The sequence below is a fragment of the Amblyomma americanum genome, chromosome 8 (genome assembly GCF_052857255.1).
Source record: "Amblyomma americanum isolate KBUSLIRL-KWMA chromosome 8, ASM5285725v1, whole genome shotgun sequence".
Classification (NCBI taxonomy): Eukaryota; Metazoa; Arthropoda; class Arachnida; order Ixodida; family Ixodidae; genus Amblyomma; species Amblyomma americanum.
The window spans coordinates 136,170,529-136,176,237 of NC_135504.1; the positions used below are offsets into that span (position 1 = coordinate 136,170,529).

At 44.0% G+C, this 5,709-nt stretch overlaps 1 pseudogene; it reads right to left on the minus strand.

The window, feature by feature from the left end:
* Window positions 1–871: 871 nt before the first annotated feature.
* On the minus strand, window positions 872–3,971 carry LOC144102771 (uncharacterized; annotated as a pseudogene).
* Window positions 3,972–5,709: the final 1,738 nt, after the last annotated feature.

Genomic DNA, 5,709 nt, shown 5'->3' on the forward strand with positions numbered 1-5,709 from the left:
AGACCACATGACTAATTAGAGGAAGCATCAAGCATTGGTTTGCAAGAGCTTTATGTCCAAAGGACAACAGTCTCAAGCTTTTACTACATTAAATTTCGGTGCATTGTACTGCATTTTTATTGTAAACACATCTGGGCTGACAACCCAGATGTGTAGCTCTGTTTATGCTAGTCAGATATCTAAGTGATCTCATTTAAGTGTAGTCGGGTGTAGCTCATGTGCAATAAATCAGAGTTCTGTGATATGAAGTCATCGTCATTAGCCTGGCTATACCCAAAGCAGGGCAAAGGCCTCTCTCATATTCCTCCAATTAACCTGGTCCTGTGCTAGCTTGCACCCACTTGACCCCTGATTTGCTTCTTTATCTCATTTAATTATCTGCCGCCCCTCGCTACATTTTAGTTCCTTTGGAATTCATGTTGTTACCCTCAGTGACCACCGGTTATCCTTTCTTCGCATTACATGTTCTGCCCATGCTTATTCTTGATTTCGGCAAGAATGTCATTAACTGAAGTTTGTCCTGTGACCCACTGTGCACGCTTCCTATCTCTTACCATTACACCTATGATGAGGTGATATCAAGTGATGTTCAATAAGCCATATTTCTGTGATACCATTTCAGTGCCATGTACTGGCTTGCATCCATTGCTTTCACTATTTTGCTGCCATCTATGGGAGAATAAAAAGTTAAAAGCACAGATCTGCTGTGCGAAACACATGGTGACCAACACAGAACCTTTCACAACAAAAGTAAGTAAAACAAAAGTTCTCAGTGCTGTGATTAGCATACCCATTTATTGGCTGAGATGCATACAATTAAGAGTTGTGAACTCACTTGAGTGCTAACATGAACTGTTATGAATCTAATTCATGCAAACTAAGGTATGGACTACATCAAGCAAAGCAGGCCTACTGCTTAATTATTGGAGGTTGCAAATTTACTAAGGCAGCACACACTGAAAATACTTTCTTCATGTGTGGTATCAGGCTAAGTGGTACTCTGTTCCTTAGAATATGAAAAATTTTATATCTTTGGATTACTCTCTCAACATGGATACGTATAGAGGCAATCTTGTAAGTCATGTCCATGTCATCATCAGACATTTGACCACCTGTTGAATTAAAAGGAGGCATGAGTAGCACCGCACCTTTCCCTTCTACCGTTGTGCGGATGCATTGGAAATCCTTTATCACTTAAAATTAAATCGCCTGGTCTAACGAGCTCCAGAAAGTCAGAGTCTTGGGTAATGAATGAGTCAGTATGTCGCCCTCCATAAACTTTTGATACGAAGCTTATCATACCATTAGGAATTATACAAATTAATAATTTCAGCGTGTATCCTCCCTTGTAATGTGAATATAAAATATGTTGACAGTAAGGGTTTGAGGGTGCTTCAGTGCGGATCTCGGTACAATCTATTATTAAGGTGCAGTTCGGGTAGTTTTCTTTAAATGGGGCAGGCAAAGAAAGTTTGATTGCTCTCCGGGAAGGCATGAAGGCCCAATCCTTCAGAGCAATGCTTAAAATATCAAGTGTTTTCCTAAAGACAGTAGATGCTGTTGAGGGTGCGACACTGAAAATTACTGCTAGTGCACTATATGTTATCCCAAGACGTAGCTTGGCGAGAAACAAGCACAGCCTACCTTCATTTGACATAGTATTGCGCCTGTACTTCGTAGGAGGCAGCAGGATCAAAAGGAGGCAGAAAACTTGCAGTGCCACTCCACATAAATCTTGCAGCACTTTTTCTTTTTCCTTTAGAGACTGAAAGCCTTGAAATCCACAATTTTTCTTCCAGTTGCCATCCGTACTTGCAACCTGCAGCAGAATAAACAGAGAACATGGTGCAATTTACAGGCAAATATACTTTAGCAACAGGACTAACCAATGAAAAATGCTATTTGCATCCCCCTGCAACTATGCTCATTCATTCCCAAAAGAAAATAAGCACCACTACTATAAAATAACAAAATGTTACACGGGAAGAAAAATTCACAACAAAGGTAATTGCACGAAAAAAATAAATCCTCTGCTAGCCTTAATAAAATGTTAGCTAGAGTTAAGCACAACTGATAAGGGGAAACCGCAGCATAGTCCAACCTTGTCACTCATTTCTGTGTGCACAACTTGAGTAGATGCATGAGTTCCATTTGTTGCAGAAAGAAGTATAGTTAGCTTCCCTTGAGCAACACTCTCTTTGGTTTGGGATGCCTGAAAAAAAATATGTATAAATGACTATGTTGTATTCCACAGATATGTTCTCAGTGCTACAGGAGAACAGTGTTGGATTAATGTTGGATTTGTGTCAAGCTTTTTCTATAGAAAGAAATATGATCCCATAATTAAAAGGTGTTCTTACAGCATCTCCCTTTGCAATGAAATGACTTTCTCCTGTGACGCACACACTCATTGAAGGATGCGAATCACTTGTGCTGATTGTCGAAGCCACAGCTGCGCTCATCTCCAGAGGTGCATCACTGAGGTCCATCATGTGAATGTCCTGATGTCGACAGTCTGTAATGGAGGTTCCTGGTTTATGCATTGTCGCTTCATCGTCTGTACTTCATGATGGATTTTCACTTCCTGCACCGAGCTGTCTAGAAGATATTGCCTGGTTGAGACGCCTTTGCCACCTGCATTGAACCAGTAAAGGTAACATATTACTGCCAACCTTAAAAAGGGTGCAGCCAAGCTCATCGTGCAATTAACTGCTATATTTTTATCTCATTGCCCTTTTGAATGCCCTCCCTGTTACAATCAGTGACAGGATTTAAAGTATGAAATAAAAAAGCAGAACTCACTAAAAAACACAAGGCTGCATTTTACACTGGCAGTTTCACATTTTTGCTTTCATACCTTTGCGCTCTTTCCCTGTCAGGTGCTTTTTTTCCGTAGATCGGAGGGAAAATGGTAGGGATGTAGGCTGGATGTTGGCTAATGTCACTCTTGCAGTTGCCTACAAAATGTCTGCTGGAAATTCTTGTGTGCTCCTTAGGCAACCAAACAGTTCCATCAGGGCTATGCATAGGAAAGAATAGTATTTTCTATTATCAATTGCCAAGGCAAACATAGACACACGCACAGACACAAACGAAATCGCACAAGTTCCGAAGGGAGCAACTCAAATAATTCACGAGCTCCTCGAATATAGCATAATATGTGCAAGTGTGATTCACAGGTTAAAACAGCGTATAAATTCACAACAAAACAAAGCAAACTACGGCGTGTATCATATTGCCTGAGGTGGTTTCGGGCGTAGAATTCACAAACCAATCCTTTATCTCAGCAGTTCGTTCCGATGTGATAAAGCTGCTCTGACAGCGCCTAACTGTAATCACCTAACAGCGCAATGTTTATTTAAACGCGCTAGCATATTCATGTGCGAACTTGTAACAACGCCGGCCACACCTAAAAAAAACAATACAGGAAATCAAAAGCCACTACGCAATCGCAATCCAACTTTTACATTTGTGCTTGCGAGAACACAAGTACCCGTAATCATCAGTGCAGTCGTCGCGTGCATGCTCAGCATTGAGTACCGGCTTGTAACCAAAACGAACGAACACAAAATACAAACCGCCACAGCCGAAAGCACGGCATGGCTGTAGGGACTTACCTAACCCTCCTCACTGCGTTTATCCACGCTTGAAGTCTTTCTTTTTCATACCATTTCCCCGGAAATCGGTACAGTTTTACAGGTAGATCAAGTCCCTTGGTGTTTTCCGCACTGTTGTGGCAGCCGACAACACAGCAATACTTCGGGCCCCGGCTCCGCTTAGGTAGGGCCGCTTCTGTCACTGTGCAAATTCCACAACACGCTTGCCGAACAACTGCACAAATCTGGCGGCGCCGCGGCGCCCTGCTGCGCCCAGGACTGCCTCGGAACGCGTGCGCACGCACTTGTTTGCCGCCGCGCAACGGCGCGCACCGGCTGCTTCTCTTCCCAGTAGTTCACGTTCCGCCGCCACATGGCCAGCAAACTTGAGCCGCAGGCTCCTATATGGGGCGCGCAAAAACGGCACAAGGGACATAGAAAGACGGACAACACAGGCGCTAACTTCCGACTGAAAGAAACCTAGGCGACCAAAACGAACGTGGACCGTGAGGAGAACAAGGCGCATGCGCTCGGAAGGATAAAGAAAACCAGGTGAACGAGGAACAACGGACATGCACAACTCAGTTAATCTTTAAGAAGGCCAGCTCTCTTTTCGACAGGGAGATAGACGGCTTGCTTTCACATATGTCTTGCAAGGCAGCGATGCGAGCTGCTTCTATAATCTCGCGAGTTAACTGATCCCGGTGTCTGCCGACGATCGAGCACTTGTCCAGATATGGCACACAACCACATTCCTTACAGTGTAAAGCCAGATTGCTGCCAGTAAATGTTCTCAAATTATTATTGTGTTCGCGAAGTCTCTCATTTAAGCACCGACCAGACTGACCAACATACCGCTTGCCAGAAGAGAGAGGGATATCGTAAACAATGCCTTCATTGCATTTCACGAATTTCTGTCTGTGCTTAATGGTGCACTGCATCTTTTGGGGATGTTTATCGGCGGGCAAAGTTTTTTTGGATAGCGCTTTTAGTTTGTCAGGGGCAGAAAAAACGACACGAACATTAGTTTTTGTTCCAATGTTCTTGAGGTTATGGGACAGGCAATGGATGTAAGGAATAACAGCAATTTTCTCCTTTCTTTCTGAGGGCCCGGACGGTAGAAGACTTTCCTGGCGCTTCTTCTTCAGTATTCGTTCGGCGACGGAAACACAAATATCAGCTGGGTAGCCTGCTTCATGGAACTTTGCGATTTGTTCGTGAAAGCTCTCGCTTATGAGATGGGGGCAGGACTTTTCTAGAGCGTTGTTCAAGCATAAATTAATAATGCCTCTTTTAACGAGTTTTGAATGGGCAGATGTGTAGGGAAGTAAAAGTTTGCTGGCTCGAGGTGAATAGCTCCAACACACGTGGTTTTCTAGGAATTTAAACCGGATATCAAGGAAGCGAATTTCGTTGTTGGTAGGCATTTCGTTAGTCAATAGCAGCAGTGAAAAACACTCTTGTACATTAGCTAAAATACCGGATGCAACCTGCTCTAAGCACGATGGCGTACACTCAACCAGAAAAAGGAAATCGTCTACAAAACGAAAAATCCTGACTACATGAGGGCTGGCAAGCCTCTCTTGGAGACTCCTGTCAAGATGAGCCAAATACAGGTCACTAAGTACAGGGGCACCCGCCGCGGTGGCTCAGTGGTTAGGGCGCTCGACTACTGATCCGGAGTTCCCGGGTTCGAACCCGACCGCGGTGGCTGCGTTTTTATGGAGGAAAAACGCTAAAGCGCCCGTGTGCTGTGCGATGTCAGTGCACGTTAAAGATCCCCAGGTGGTCGAAATTATTCCGGAGCCCTCCACTACGGCACCCCTTCTTCCTTTCTTCTTTCATTCCCTCCTTTATCGCATCCCATACGGCGCGGTTCAGGTGTCCAACGATATATGAGACAGATACTGCGCCATTTCCTTTCCCCAAAAACCAATTATTATTATTATTACAGGGGCCAGACAAGACCCAATGCATATTCCCTGTTTCTGAATGTGAGCATCGCCTTGCCAGTTAATGAAAGTGGAGCGGAGATAAAAGTTTAGCAATTCTAAACAACCGCTGACGGACACACCGGATTCATTCTGAAATGACACCGCGCCAAAATGATGGA